The sequence below is a fragment of the Mastigoproctus giganteus genome, chromosome 7 (genome assembly GCF_048544385.1).
Source record: "Mastigoproctus giganteus isolate SK-2022 chromosome 7, ASM4854438v1, whole genome shotgun sequence".
Classification (NCBI taxonomy): Eukaryota; Metazoa; Arthropoda; class Arachnida; order Uropygi; family Thelyphonidae; genus Mastigoproctus; species Mastigoproctus giganteus.
Genome location: NC_143581.1, coordinates 234,838,707 through 234,855,770, shown reverse-complemented (window position 1 = coordinate 234,855,770; position 17,064 = coordinate 234,838,707). Strand labels below are relative to the sequence as shown.

Sequence of the window (17,064 nt, the reverse complement as noted above, 5' to 3'; positions counted from 1 at the left end):
TGCTGCACACGCGCAGCTTTGTTTATGTGTATCAAGCGTGCCTCCTCGTTTTGTAATTGTGCTTTATTCCCTAAAAATGAGTAAAATACTTAAAAGGTGTGAAAAGGAAGTGTACTGGTGAAGACACTGCAGATTCAGAGAGAAAAAGAAAAGCAATTATCGATAAACAGAGGCGGACTGAGTCAAAAATTTATAGTGGCCTCATACTATGGTTTATGGCCAAAATCACACAGGCCCACCGGGGTTTCCCCGGTAAGGCTTATGGCCAGTCGGCCTCTGTCGATAGAGAAAAAATACGAAATTGTGAAACGCTTTGAGCGAAATGAAAGACCATGTGATATTGCACGTGCTACCGGCCTAAATGAGGCAACGACGAAAAGCACATGACAATTGCAAACTTGACAGAAGGTCTCAGCTCAACTGAAAAGGGGCTTAAAAATTTTAGAAAACATAAGACTACAACGAAGAACGCGTTTAGCTACAAAGCAAGGTATAAAAAAATCATTAGCTTGCTACGAAGAAATTCTGCGTGAAAAAAAGAAGTCTCTGTGTCGTCAGACGAATTTGTTAGATTTTATGAAGCCATCGACATCGAAATAACTTTTTTTACGTAAGTCATTTTTTTAATACATATTTTGTATTAATATGTATAAAGAACTGCAATTTTATTAATATTTTTCTTCTAAACTAGTGTTTTTGTTAGTCCTTGGACCCAATTAAACAAAATTTATATGTATTTACATCCAAAGTTGTACCCCGACTTAAGCGATTTTCGTCGGACCCACCTATCGCGTAACTTCGGGGTATTATTGTATAGGGTATATGCCATCGACCACACGCCTTACTTGCCTGTAGGCACGAAAGTTCTCATTAAATAATCATTTGAAATTTCAACATCATTAATTGCATTTTTTTTCAACTTCACTTCCATATTATCTCATTGACACAAAGGTTTTTTTTTTATGTAAATATCAATTCAAAGTAACTGTTGAGTTCATCTGCAACTTCAGCTGTAGTATCTAATACTGTCCGTCTATTACATAAGGATCCAGTCTGATTTGTCCTTCTGTTCTTTGCATTTACATATGTGAAGAATTCCTTAACTGCGCTCTTTGCTCTCTTCTTTATTCCTTATCCCCACTCTTTGCTCTCTCCCAGACTCAGTAATGATAAATATAATTCAACCATGGAAGATCAACATGGAACAGAACATCAGTGTTCCACAAATTCTTTTCAAAATAAGAAATTGCCCGACTCCAATGAGATTTTAAAAGATGAACTTGAGTCGGAAATTAATGAAATACTTTTTTAACTATTTTTACTAAAAAAGTTCAATGCCTAGAAAATATGGACTGAGATCATCTACAATTATCTCAGTACAATAGTACCAGAATAGAATCCGAAAGGGCGTTTTCTGCCGCTAATCAAATACTGTAGGTATAAAAATTAGATCCATTTTAAACGATCATACTATAGATTGCTTATGTTTCTTAAGAGCTCACTTTATTTGGACAGGTCGTGTGGATGCTTAAACATAACTAAACTTTGCAGTAACAATATGTATTTTTTTGTTTTTAGAATAACTGTACTTTAATGATTTTTTTCAGAATATTTATTATTGCAATAAAAGTTTATTTAAAGCATGAATTCAAGTAATTACAGTACTTTTTATTTTCCTTACTTTATTGTGCCTAATTGTCATGAAAATTTATTGAGTAAAACGTTTGTTTTTAGAATGCCGGTATCCCAGTTTCATAAATTAAAAATACCAGTATTGTAAGCCGTAGGTATGACAGATGCACCTGAAAGCACAAAGCAGCATTAAAGAATGCAACAGTATATATATATATATATATATATCAGTTAGCATTAGAGGCAAAGATGCAATAAAGCAAGCTTATGCAGCATCAGCCAAAAAAAAAAAAAAAAAACCCCTCCCATTTCACCCCTCCATCCATTCCAAATGCCTGTCCAGCTCAGCCTTAAATTTATTTATTTAGACTATCAATATTCCACAACAAACACCAATCAACTACCCGCTGGCTAAAGGCATATTACCGCATATCTATTCTACAACTGTCTTTCCCCAATTTGAAACTGTGCCCCTCAACCATTCAAGCCTTATAGGCCTCAATCAGATCACCACACAGGTGCCTACTCTGCAGGTGCTGCAATTTGCAGAACTTAAGCCTTTCTTGGTAAGAGTACCCCTTTGTTCCCCTTCTTTGTACTCATTCTAGCAACTCTACATCCTTTCTAAAATGAGGCCTCCAGACATGTACACAGTACTCTAGGTGTGGCCTGGCCATTGCCTTGTAAAACGGGATAATCACCTCCCCCCGTCCCTGCTAGCAAAATTCCTATGTATCATTGACAAGTCTGTGACCTGCCCTGGCAGCCCATCTGCACTGCTCAGTGAACTTCATATTTGACTGCACAATCACCCCCCCCCCCCAAGTCTTTTTTCACTTTCCACTTCCCTGACTGGAATAAGAACAGTTGGTATGTGTCTCTTCGGTTATTGCTACCCATATGCAGTACGTTGCATTTGTCAATGTTAAACTTCAGTTGCCACTTCTCAGGACATTTGCCCTACTTATCTAGATCCAGTTGGAGTAGCATACTGTCTTTACTGTCGTTAACAACCCTGCCATCCTTTGTATCATCTGCAAACACCCAATATACCTTCATCAATATCATTGATAAATAAATAAAACAACAATGCACCAAACAGGAAAACCACATTCATGATCTTTTTCAGCTTCAGCTTGAGAATGATGCGAAGTAGCTAATGATCACTGCCACAATCCGAACCAGGAAGTCTCTTTGCTATCTTTGTTGAATAAGGATGCGATCGATTTGATTCCTAGTTTGACAATTAGAAGATTTCCACATGTAGAGTCTTTCGGGTGTTGTTGAAAGCAGATGGTAGTAGTAGTGGCATATGATGCAAGAAAGCAAGTGTATAAGCTTATGCAGCATGAGCCAAAAAAAAAAAAAATCACACCATTCCCTCCAAATGCCTATCCAGTTCCTCCTTAAATTTATTCAACCTATCAAGTTCATAACGACAGATGGAAGTTTCTTCCAGTAATTAACCACCCGCTGACTAAAGGCAAATTTCCGCACACCTGTTCTACATCCGTCCTTTCTTAATTTGAATTTATGTCCCCTTAGGTTCGTAATCTGCACAAGTGGAAGGATCCCATCAGAATTCAGCGCGCTCAACTCATTCAAGGCCATATACACCTCAATCAGATTTCCGTGCAGGTGCCTAGTCTCCAGCCACTGCAATTTTCAGAACTTAAGCCTCTCTTGGTAAGAGGATTCCTTCATTCCCCTCACCAATCTTGTTGCCCTTCTCTGTACACGCTCAAGCAAATCTACATCCTTCTTAAAATGAGGCCTCCAGACCTGCATGCAGTACTCAAAGCGTAGCCTGACCATTGCCTTATACAGAGGGATAATCACCTCCTTCTCCCTGCTAGCAAAATTCCTATAAATCATTGACAAAACCATGACCTGCCCTGGTAGCCTGTCTGCATTGCTCAGAAAACTTCATATCTGACTGCACAATTACTCCCAGGTCTTTTTCATTTTCTACCACCTTAAGTGTAGTACCACACAGTTGGTACATTTCTCTGGGGTTACTTCTACCCATATGCAGTATTTTGCATTTGTCAAGGTTAAACTACAGTTGCCACTTCTTAGCCCATCTGCCCAAATTATCTAGATCCTGTTGCAGTAGCACAGTGCCATTACTATCATTAACAACCCTGCCAACCTTTGTATCATCTGCAAACTTTGACATACTAAGCCTGATATACCTTCATCAATATCATTGATAAATATACAAAACAACAGATGACCCAACACCGAACCCTGTGGGACTCCACTAATAACATTAGTCCACGAAGAGCAGCACCCATTAATTACCACCCTCTGTCTTCTCCCACTCAACCATCCTTTTATCCATTGTAGCAACTTACCCTTAATACCATTCTGCTCCAATTTGTACAATAGTCTTCCATGCACAACAGTGTCAAAAGCTTTCCTGAAATCCAAAATTATTTTTTGCACCCAGTTCCTTTGTAACCACATCATAATATCCTATCAAATTTGTCAGACAAGACTTCCCCTTAACAAGCCCATGCTGTGTCTGAATTATTGCTGCAGTCTTGTCTAGATGATCCTGCAATGCATCTTTAACCAGTGACTCCTTTATTTTACCCGAAACAGAAGTTAAACTAATTGGTCTGTAATTACTCGTGTCACCCTTCGATCCCCCTTTGTGAATTGGGGATACATTTGCACCTCCTTTAATATAACTGGATAGATGCCATCCACTTCAGGTGCCTTTCTTATGTTTAGCTTCAACAATTTCTTCTCCACTTTGCTGTCAGTTATTACAAAATCATTAAGCATCCTGCTACAATTTGATAACTTTCTGCCATTTTCAAACCTTAATAACTCCTCATGTGTGAATGTAGAGGCAAAATACTCATTCAGTTTGTTTGCTATCTGAGTAGGATCATCAACAGTCGATATCAAGTGGACCAATCAGATTCATCCCCTTCTTTTTAGCGTTTATATAAGTAAAGAAATCCTTGCTGTTTTCCTTAGCATCTTTTGCCAAAGATTTCTCGTAATCTGCCTTCAACTGCCTAACCTCCTTTGTGACCTGATTACAGACTAGCTTATATCTGCCATAGGCTTCTGAGTCGCTTGATAATTTATACGCATCCCATGCATTTTTCTTCTCTGTCACAAGTCTCATTAGTTCATTTGATAACCATTTAAGCCTAAACCTTGACCAATATTTTTTAATAGGTATAAAACTTTTAACACGATTAGATGTTACCTATGACAAAACTATTCAGATGACAAAGTTCAATTAATCTTTCTCCCTATTCATTTCTAATGTAAATTTCAAGACCAATCCTTCCATATTCTGGACTAGAAGGCTTGCCTACTTTTGCACTAAAATCACCCAAGTATCAAAACATCTTTTTTTGGAACCAAGTCAAGAGTGGCTTGGAGATTTTCATAATAAACATCCATATCTTCATTTGTGGCTGTTGATGCATATGCAACTAAAACTATGAGATTTACTGGTAAGCTATGAAGTCTAACCGTCATCATTCTACTATTAATTCTATTGAATCCAAGAAGAGACCCTGAACAGTCCTTATTCAAAATGACAGCAACACCATGTTCTTTTACTTGGTCACTTCCAAAAAAAAGCAACCAAGGACCCATTTCCAGTGCTGCAACAACCTTGTCCTGTCCACACGACTTTGGTTGCTCCAAATATATTAATTTTTTACCTGCCCATTTCATTGATGACCATTTCCATCTTGCCTTCTTTTAAACTTTTTACATTCCATGTGGCCATGTTAACCCTATTCTTCTTTAAATTTAATTTTGCAGGGCACACAGTGATATCCGAGATCTGGTTAACAGCAGTTTTTGTTGTGGTCTCTGCGGCATCAGATGTGATAATGGTATGCCATTGCCTACCTTGTGGCCAATTTTTATGATTAAGGAGCTTTAATCATAAAAAGAGTGATATGGAGAGTTTTAGGTTTGAGCATCATGTATCCCACAAGATGCTAGGGAAGAGCAAGTTGCCCTCCTTACTGCAGAAAGGCTGATTACAACTGGCTTTTGCCTGGTCCCCAGAGGTCATCGTTTATATACAGGGTAATCGAAAACGGTATCCGTGATTTCCATTTTAATTATCTTTGGAAATATTTGATTGATTGTTGTGATTGTAGCAGCAAACAGTGTGGTCACTCACTAAGTTTTATTTGATACCTCAACAATGCCCTTGGCTGCACCATGAGTGTGAGCAGAATGACTCCTACATGCACCACCTCAGTCAGTGTCAGTAAGATGGCAACCGGGCAACAGAAAGTGCAGTGTGTTGTGGTACACTGAATTCAAATGTCATAACAGTGTAACGTCAATACAGACGTACTTACAGACAAGATGCACTAAAAGACAAGCCTATAATATATTGGTTTAATTAGATTAAAGAAACTGGCAGTGTAGCCATTAAGAAATATCCAGCCTGACCACTGAAGAGACTGTGGAGCACCGGAGAGTTGTGCTCATATAACCTGAAGAAATCCATCGCTCGTAGCAGCCTGGAGTCTGGCATTCTAAAAGCCACCATTCAGAATGTGCTTCATAAACGACTGAGAGAGAGTGCATGCATACAAGATTCAACTGAAACACAAAATGAAACCTGAAGTACTGAATTTGCTAATACCGAGTTAAATGAGATTGACAGTGATGAAAGTTATTTAAAACACATTTTGTTTAGTGAGGAAGCAATCTTCCACATAAATCGGTGTGTTAATAGTCAAAACTGTAGAATTTGGGGGTCACAGCAACCAAATGAAGTTCACCAGTATGTACTGACTCCTAAAATAAACGTGTGGTGTGGACTAATGCAAGATAGCTTGCTAGGGCCATTTATGTTTGCTGTTATGATATTTGCTGAAAGGAAAATAACTGGCAACATTTATAGGCTTCAGCTTTATGTTTTCCCTCAAGTTGAATACAGAAAGAGAGAAAGGAGTTTCTGATTTTTCAGCAAGATGGCACACCACCTCATTTCAACCATAACGTGTAGAATGCCCTAAACGACAGGTTCGTTGATCGTTGGATCGGAAGAGCTGTGCCTTGGCCTGACACCATTACACATTTTCTTGTGGGGTTACCTAAAGAACATTGTCTACACAAAAAAGATTTGCAATCTGCACCATTTAAGAGAGAGGATTACAGCTGCAAAAGCAATGGTTACGCCAGAAATGATTGAGTGCACATGGATAGAGATCAACTATCACTTGGATGTTTGCCTTGAAGGAAAGGAGGAAGCGAACCAATATCATAACCTTGTATAAATTTTTCTTGATAATTATTAGTACAGTCAGTCCTCGTATAACACGTGTTTACATTACACAAATTCGATCATACACGATTTATAAATAGGGGAACGATATCTTATATAACACGAACCGAATTCGCTTATGCACGATTCGTCTTTGTTTACAAGAAACGGCAGTCGAACGCGAAATCACCCCAACTGAACGCAACACGATAGGAATGAAGCGGAGATTCTGAAAATGTATTTATGTGTTTTATATCAGTGAAGGGGAAACACATTTCATCATAATAACGTAAAAAACAACAATTCCAGCTATCAGTATAATCGCAAATGCAATTACATCGAGTTTACTACCAGTTTATAACAGATTCGACTAGCAGAAACACAACTGGAAATTGTTTTTATTGTTTTATGGTAGTAACCCCTATAAATGTGCTTTAGTAAAATGTGAGGTGTTAATAGTGTATCTCAGCCTTTACGGTGTTGTTTATTCAGTTGCTACAGACGTGCAGCTTTACGTGTATCAAGCGTGCCTCCTCGTTTTGTAATTGTGCTTTGTTCCCTAAAAATGAGTAAAATACTTAAAAGGTGTGAAAAGGAAGCGTCCTGGTGAAGACACTGCAGATTCAGAGAGAAAAAGAAAAGCAATATCGATAAACAGAGGCGGACTGGGTCAAAAATTCTTATCTGGGAAAATTTATAGTGTTCTCACACTAGCGTTTAGGGCCAAAATCACACCGGCCATCGGGGGTCTCCCCGCTAAGGCTTATGGCCAGTCTGCCACTGTCGATAGCGAAAAAATATGAAACTGCAAAACGCTTTGAGCGAAATGAAAGACCATGTGATATTGCACGTGCTACAGACCTAACTGAGGCAACGCCAAGAATTACAAAGAATGCAGAGAAAATAAAAACAACTTTCATAGCAGGAACAACTCAAAGTGTAATTAAAATCCATTAGATTAAGGCACAAAGAATTGGAAGAGATGGAACGGCTGTCATCTGTTTGGATAGAAAATCAAACAAAAAACAAGTTTGCTTACGATAGAAACAAAAGCATTAGCAATATTTTATTACGTAATAGTCGTAATAAAATACGTATTTTATTCGTAAAAAATACTTATGTATTTTTTATTATATTATAATAAAATATAACAATAATAAAAAATATAAAAAATTATAATATTTTTTATTACGTATTTTGATCATTAGAAAATACGTAAGTATTTTATTACGATTATTTATTGTGTTTGATAATGTTTTGGTTACCAATGTGTGTTAAATCTTGGGTGGTCGGCACCTAACTCTATTTTTCCCATAGGGCCTGTTGTTTATATTGCACGAGGGTTTCTAGGAACACAACTATCGTGCTATACGAGGACTGACTGTATTTTGAAATATTATTACTAAAATATGTGACCATAAATTTGTGGTTGAAAAAAGGAACTTTAAAACAAGAAGAAAAGTGCTTCTAGTAGTGCAACTTGCTCGATGAAAATGAACAATATTGTCACACTTCAAAGTGAGGATGAACAATCGCAGCCTTTTGTTCCCCAGAAATTAAAAAACAGGAACCAACTAATAAAAGATCAAAACAAAAGTATAACAACAATTAATTGAATTTTGGCTTTACAGGCGTTGAAAATAAAGATGCTCCTGATGCACAGTGTGCCACATGTAATAAAATATTAGCAACAGTTCTTTGGCTCTTGCTAAACTTGTTTTGTAAGTGTTCCGTGAATATGTTGGGAGATGAAAAGTGTTCCGTAACTAAAAGTTTGGGAAACGCTGCAATAAGGTATGAAGTAAAACTTGAGCTATTCCTGTAGATATTAACAAATAAATCGATTGATTGATGTAAGTATTTGTGTTATTATCATGAAATCATGGACACCTTTTTCGATAACCCTGTGTATATATATATACAGAATTGTTAAAATTAAAGTATCCCTATGTAAACAGCTCTGCAGCGAGTTAAGGCTCGTACTGAGGAGAAATTTAGACAACAGGTGCAATAAAGAATGCGCTCGCCATTTATTGGGAAAAAAAAATTAGTTGCGAAATTTGTCACTAGATGGCACGTAACTATCTTAGTTACGTTATGCAAATAACTTACATTATTTGCATAATGGTAAGTTATTACCACAGCACCACTACTCAGCTCTATTGTACTGTATAAAAGCAAAGTGCAAAGTTCTTTACTTACATAAACTCTAGAAGGAAGAGGATTAATCAGATTGGTCCACTTGATATCGATGGTTCAACTGTTAATGATCCTGCTCAGGTGGCTTACATACTAAATGAATATTTTGCATCTACATTCACATGAGTTATTCAGGGAGGGGAATGCCACAGTTGTATTAAACTCTGCAGTAAGCTAGATAATCTTGTAATAACTGAGAGTAAAGTGGATGAAAAATTGTTCAAGATAAACATAAGAAAGACCTGGGGCAGATGGAATCCATCCAGTTATATTAAAGGAGGCAGCAAAGGAAGTAAGCAAACCCTTAGCCATAATTATGAGAGCTTCCTTTGACTGGAGATGTGCAAATGTGACCCAAATCCACAAAGGAGAGTCAAAGGGGGAGACATAATAACAGACCTGTCAGTTTAACTTCTGTTCCAGGAAAATTAATGGAGGCACTGGTTGAAGAAGCATTGCAGGATCATCTAGACAAGACTTCAGTTATAGCTCAGACACAACACGTGTTTGTTAAGGGAGTCTTGTCTGACCAATTTGATTGGATACGATGATGTAGTCACAAAGGAACTGGATGCAAAGAATAATTTTGAGATCATATATTTGGATCTTAGAAAGGCTTTTGATACTCTTGCACATGGAAGACTGCTGCACAAATTGGAGCAGTGTTGCACTAGAGGCAAACTGCTGCTATGGATAAAGGATGGTTGAGTGGGAGAAGACAAAGTGGTAACCAATGGACTGCTCTGCGTTGACTAATGTTATTAGTGGATTCCCCCAGGGTTCAGTGGGTCTACTGTTGTTTTCTGTATTCATTAATGATATTGATGATGGTGTATCAGCCTTAATGTCCAAGTTTGCAGACGATACGAAGGTCGGCAGGGTTGTTAATGACAGTACGCTGCTGCAACAGGATCTAGAAAAGTTGAGCAGATGGGCTGAGAGGTGGCAACTAAAGTTTAACATTGACAAATGTAAAGTACTACATATGGGAAGCAGTAACTCCAGTCACATATCAACTCTGTGGTACTACACTGACAGTGGTAAATAATGAAAAGTACCCGGGGGGGAGTAATTGTGCAAGCAGATATGAAGTTTTCTGAGCAGCGCAGACAGACTGCAAGAGTAGCTCATGGTGTTTTGGCGATCATATACAAAACGTTTTCTAGCAGGGGTAAGTAGGTGATTATCTCCTTGTATAAAGCAATGGTCAAGCCACACCTTCAGAACCGTATACAGGTCTGGAGGCCTAATTTTAAGAAGGATGTAAAGCTGTTGGAATAAGTACAGAGAAGGGCAACAAGATTAGTAAATGGAACGAGGGGTTGCTCTTACAAAGAAAGGCTTAAGTTTTGCAAATTGCAGTGTCTGGAGACTAGGCACCTGCGAGGTGATCTGATTGAGGTGTATAAGTCCTTAAATGGTTTGAGCATGCTCAATGCTGACGGGATTCTTCCTCTTGCTCGGAATAATCACCTGAGGGCATAAATTCAAATTGAGAGAAGACAGTTGTAGGATAGATGTGCAGAAGTTTGCCTTTAGCCAGCAGGTGGTTGATTGCTGGAACAAACTTCCGTCTGTCGTAGAAGTTGATAGCTTAAATAGGTCCAAGGCAGAACTAGCCAAACATTTGAAGCGAGTGGATGGGCGAAATAAGGGTTTTTTTTTTTTTTTTTGTTGATGCTATATAAGCTTGCTTTCTTGCATCATGTGCCTTTGCTAATGCTAAAGCAGTCTGTTCAAAATCATACAGTAGATGTTTGCCTGCACTACAACAGCAATGCCAACAATCTTGCAGGAAAAGGCACTATTAGTGAAGCTGTACTATCAGAACAGCAACAATGCAGCTGTGGCTATAATGTGACTACATGGACATCTTGGTGTTCAACCAGGTAGAGGTCGAAAACGAGTGGACTCTTCTCATGTTGAAGGTGTGGCTATGGCTGTCATGGATTTATCAAGTCAATCTCCATGTGGTAGCGCAAGTGTGTCAGCTGTTTCTCGTGAAGTGGACATGCCATATTGTACTGTAAGGTTAGTAATGTGCCAGGTATTGCAGTACTATCCTTACAAGATGCACATGTTACAGCAGCTAACACATGGTGATGCAGATATTCATTTCACATATGCACTTTAGTCTCTGGTGCAAATGACAATGGATATCACTTGGTCATAGAACATCTTTTGGAGTGATGAACATACACAACTGTCGCATTTTGGCAACAAGAAGCCCTCGAGTTATCCAAGAGGTCCCGTTGCATTCTCCAAAAGTGATACTGTGATGTGGATTTACGGCCACATTTTTTTGAACAGGTAACGCCAACTGGACCCCGCACCTGTTCCATCACTGGACAGCGATATGAAATGTTGGCAAATTTCGCAATACCAGAGCTGCCAAACGTGGGTGCCTTCAGGATACCATATTCATGCAAGATGGTGCGTACCATCCCAAATCCAGCACTGTTTCCAGACATCTTGAACACACTGATCACCGGACCTCACCCCATGCGACTTCTGGTTGTGGGGTTTTTGAAGAACCAGGTGTATTAGGAAGTATGTCAAATTCTGGCAGATCTGAAGGACAGCATTAGACGTCATGTGCATTAGAAGGACAGCATTAGACGTCAACTTGTTGACATATTACGTTCTGCTGTAAAAAATGCTGTTCTTTGAATGGAAACTGTTGTTGACCAAAGTGGAGGACACATTGAACAAAGCCACAGCGCCATATAGCAATAAATTTTGTAACTAATTTTTTTCCCATTATTATTAGCCATTATTATCCCTCTTCCTCCTCCTTCAACGTCTAACTAAAGTCTAATATTTTCAATTCATGACATGATGATTGTTAATAAATAAAAATACACTTTTTTTAAAAAATATCACTAGACTGTACTGCAGTTACAGACATTATTGGTCCATGATAAATAAAATTAGACAATTTTTTTATTCAATAAATTTGAGTTCATGATTGAATACATCATCAATAGTACTTCACATTGCATGTAGTATTTATTGGCATATCCAACATATAAACCCAATTTTTATTTTTTTCATAAATTTACAAAATTCCTTTCAACTTCTGGGAATTCAATTGTATATTGAGGTCCATTAATTGGCATGTTATCTCCAGTATTATCTCAGACTAACAAGCAAGTGAAATGTCAATAAAAAATTTGGCACACTTCAGCCATTTGCCACTCTTATATGCCGGTGTGCAGTGTAACAAATAGATGAAAGGTGTACACTTTTCATCTATTTGTTACTGGGTCCTTGAGATTGTCACAGACGTTCTCTCAGATATGCCAGACAAGCTGTACTTGCTACCTGGGAGTCTAAAACGCTAATGGAACTGATATTCGGGTGACACTCAAGTCAAGTGGACCCAATTTCAGCGAAGTCCGGATGGTCTGTGACAGCCAAATCCTCTCTTTCCACCTTCACGATAGTGGGACTGTTAGTAATCCTGGGTATAACCTCCATGCACAAGTACATTTTGGGTGACCACCCAGGTGTGAACCAACGTAAGCAGGGGTCGAGGTGTGGCGCCCACACCACATAGAGGAATGCCGCCCCCTCTATGTTACCAGGCAGAACTAGGTGGTAGATGACTCTCATCAACCGGTGAAATACCACCACTTTGCTTATTGGAGGCTTGAAGTGGTGGAACCCATGTTTAGTCTCTAGAGCAAAGTTCCGGCCAACCCTTCACTATCTCTTCCATCATGCAGTATGATTGATGACTTTTGAGGTTATGATGAATGTCATGGCGAGATCGAATATTCCTTACATTTTGAGGGTACAGCTCTACAACGGTGTTCGCAGGCCAGCCGCTAGTTAGTACACCGGACCGAACCTATTGGTAACTCTCTAGGAGGCATCTGGATCGGCTAGTGTATAATCTTGCTTCCTCTACTCTGCCAGATAGTGACTGGACGGAGTCCGAGTAGTGTGTATGCGGGAAGCATTGTCGAGGCCACGTTATGTCAAGGATCTGGGTATATTCTTACCATGTATACGCCATATCCAAAAATTTCATTACTTCATACAGCATGTCCCATCCACTTTTTCTTACTATTGAATACACCATGAATTGTCAAACTAATTGAGCAAGCTTATCTGCGAAAAGATCTAAACCTCCCAAGCACTTCCTAATTCATTTCACAAATATACGTGGCCTCAATTCTAATCTTAACGATGTCCATTTCCACTTGCAGTCTGCCAAACCCCATGTACTTTTTCTGACAGAATCTCAGTTATCGGTTGATTCAATTACTGCTCATCTCAGATGCCCAAATTATTCGCTGTATGATTCCTTTCGTCCCAAAGATGGTACTTGTGCATATGTCCATTCTGATATTCCCTGTCAGAGACTTGGCAATTTAGAATCTCCTCTCTTTGATCTTCTCTGGCTTAAAATCTCTCTACCTCATTCTGTCAAATTCATCTGTTGTCTCTACCGTTCTCCCAAATCCACTAATCACTTGGAGCTCTTTGACTTTCTCTCTTTGCAACTTGACTTTCTCCAGTCCAACTTTCCTAACAGTGAGGTAATTTTCCTGGGTGATTTTAATGTTCACAACTCCAGCTGGCTTCCGTTTTCTATTCACACCGACCCAGCAGGTAGAGATGCTGAGGCTTTTGCAATTACTAATAACCTAGCACAGATTGTTCATTTTCAACCCTTCTAAAACTCAGTCTTGTCTTATATCTCACAAAAAGGATTCTTCTGCCCCTATGGTTATCTTTAGTGGCACTACAATTTCTAGGCAATATGATATATCTCTTTTGGGGATTACCCTGACTACTAATCTCTCTTGGCACAAGCACATTACAAATATTGCTTCCTCTGCATCTAAAAAACTTGGTTTTCTCTTTCACTCTCGGCGTTACTTTTCTTCCAAACAGTTGCTCACTCTGTATAAATTGCAAATCCGCCCTGCCATGGAATATTGTTCCCACATCTGGGGTGGTGCCCCCAAAACCTCTCAAGCTTCTTGATTCCATTCAGAAGAGGGCAGTTTGGTTAATTAATGATTCATCTCTAACAGAGTCTCTCCACTCGCTTTCTCATAGACGCACTGTTTCTGCTGCATGCCTCTTCTACAGATACTTCCATGGGCACTGTTCTTCTGAATCGGCTTCTATAATTCCCACTCTCTCTTTCAAAACAGTCCGAACACGTGCCGCCACCAGCCAACATCCATTTACTGTCCAACTTCAAACCCACAGAACCAACTTTTCATCTTCCTCATTTATTCATTCAACTGCCGTTTTCTGGAACAACCTTCCTTCATATGTATTTCCTGAAAATTACAATCTACAGAAGTTCAAGTCCAATGTCAACAAATATCTTCTTTCGTCTTCTCAACCTCCAACCCAAGCACGGTACTAAGTACTATAGGTTCTAATACCTCTCATGTGTGGGGTTCACATAAAAAAAAAAAAAAAACAGTAATTTTAAATTTGTTTTTCAACATGTGCATATAATTACTGATACTAAGCTTAACTTGGTTCTCCATTTGTACTTTATGGCAATAACAGATATTTCTTGAATTTTCTTTGACAAAAGAAAAGGAACCACATCTGGTTGAATGTTAGTGAGAATTTCAGCTGTGTGGACAGAGTAAACAAACAAAAACAGGGCATCACTGAAAGTTGTGTTGGGGGTCTTGAAGATCGAATATGATCATTTCAAAATTAGGAAAAAAAGGCAAATTTTCACCAAATTTATCAAATAATCTATTGGTTAACATTGGGTACTGCACTAACTATGGCAACAAAGCAAACAGATATGGAATGAGACCTTTTAAACAATGGCTGAAGTGATATTTGGGGTGCAGTAGCATAGTAGACGCTCTTCGAGTAGACCAGGGTTCAAGCCTCTGACTGCTAAATACGGTCAATCTGCCAACCCGCACTTCATTGCAGATTATGGTCCATTTCCCACAGCATGAATTGTTGAGGAGGCTTCCATCCTGCAGTGGGTTGATAATGACTGCAGTTTTTTTTAGTATGTGTATTTGTGATGAACATAGTTCTACACTAAGAAGAATGTTTTTGCACTGTAACCTCACCATGCATCCAAATAACTTTTTGTACAAACACACATTGGTGTTCAGAGCAAGTGCAATCACCTAGGAATTTCACATTTCTAACCCTTTTTTGCAATGCTATGTTACTTTAATGACTAGCATCACAAATAAAAATATAAACAAAAGATATTTTTTAATAGTTAAGGCAAAGCTAAGTAATATTTGACAGGTGCTCTCAAAATATTCCAAAATGAGCATTTACAACTTTTATACAACAATTTTGGTAAACACGACAATTAGGGCTGAAATATTATCAGAAGCCCTCAATTTGCTTCAGTTTATTACTTCAAATGGAGAATAAAATGAAAAGTTCACTAGGTGCAAACTAATATTTAGTTGAACCACCTCTGGTGCTCATGACAGCAGCACACCGTCGAGGCATTTACAAGATTAATTTCTGAAGATAATAAACTGATAGTTATTGGTTGTTCCAAACACGAATTATGAAGTTCCCAAAGAGTCTTGTTCTTTTCTGGTTGCCAGAAAAGAACTAAATGCTAACAGTTCTGTCTTCTTGCTAACAGTTCTGTCTAGGATTCAGGTCCAGGCTGTTTCCTGGCCAGCTAACAGTCGTAATGGACCATTCTTCCAACCATTTTTTCAGCTGTAACAAATGTAAAGACATTACTGTCGAACCTCTAATGCAGAAGTGAAGCTAAAGTAACTACAGAAATGCCTACTTAGACTTTTCGCCCAATAACAAGGAGCAGAGTCGTTCTGAAAGATGCAGTTACTTGGCAGGTTGAAATGGTCTCTAATGGCAGCAATTTGCCTTCCAACATAGCCAGGTATCCATTGGCATTTAAGAAACCTTTTATAAACTGCAGGTGACCTACTCAGTGATACGAAATGCACCTCCACATCATTTGGCTGGTAGGGAATTTCACTGTAGACACCATACAGTCTGGATGATATTCTTCACCACATCTTGTCTCCGATCAGAGCCATGCAGGTTGAATTTCTTCTCATCCGAGAAAATAACTGACTTCCACTGCTCGGGGGTCCATTTGACATGCTCCTTACACCAAATTAATCAGGCCTTCTTCAATTTTTGTGTGAGGAGAGACTTCTTAGGACAACGGGCTACAAATCCAGTTTTGATGTGTCTTCTGACTGTTTGCACTTGCTACCACTCCTGTATGTTCTTCCCATTCTCATTTCAGCTCAGAGAAAGAAGCTTTATGATTTTTAAGGCATAAGTGCTTCAAAATGTGGTCCTGTTTTGGCGTAGAGACTCGTTTGTGTCCGGTTCCTTTTTTCCCATCAGCGGAACCAGTATTCTTGAGTTTGGAAAGAAATTTACTCACTGTCGACAAATTACAAGACACTCTATAAGCAATATGACGGAAAGAATATCCTTCCTCACGTAAAGCAACAATAGCACTCTTTCTTCGTGGCATCAACTGCACGTAGCTCGCCATCCTGACACAAGCAAGGAATGGCCAACTCTTGCAGAGCGAGCTTATAGAGCTGAGAGTAACAGCTGATGCAATATTACATCATCACCTGCATGTGTCAATTTTATCTGATGCAATCTGTAAGGAATATTGCCATATACTTACGTTATTTGAACGACAATTATAATTTTAAGGGATGATGCACATTCTTTGAACACCAGTGTATATTCAACAAGAACTATTCAAGCCAACATGTGCCAAATAAGAACGAAACAAAATACTGAGAATGGCCTCCGTCTTCCTCTGTCAAACCATGCATTGTACTAAGTACTATAGGTTCTAATACCTTTCATGTGAGTTTGCATCAAAAACTGAACAATTTCTTCTCAGAGCTACAAAAAAGGGGAATCAGTTTACATAAGTTAGTTAGTTAGTTAGTTATTTGGTTTTTAGGAGCATTAGCAACTAAGGCCATATT

The 17,064-nt window shown here is 38.7% G+C and overlaps 1 protein-coding gene across 1 annotated transcript in view; it reads right to left on the bottom strand.

The window, feature by feature from the left end:
* The window catches only part of LOC150083780 (heterogeneous nuclear ribonucleoprotein H2-like), a 166,577-nt gene that overhangs the window by 144,726 nt on the left and 4,787 nt on the right, over positions 1-17,064 (bottom strand). The gene's annotated exons all lie outside the window — the stretch shown is intronic.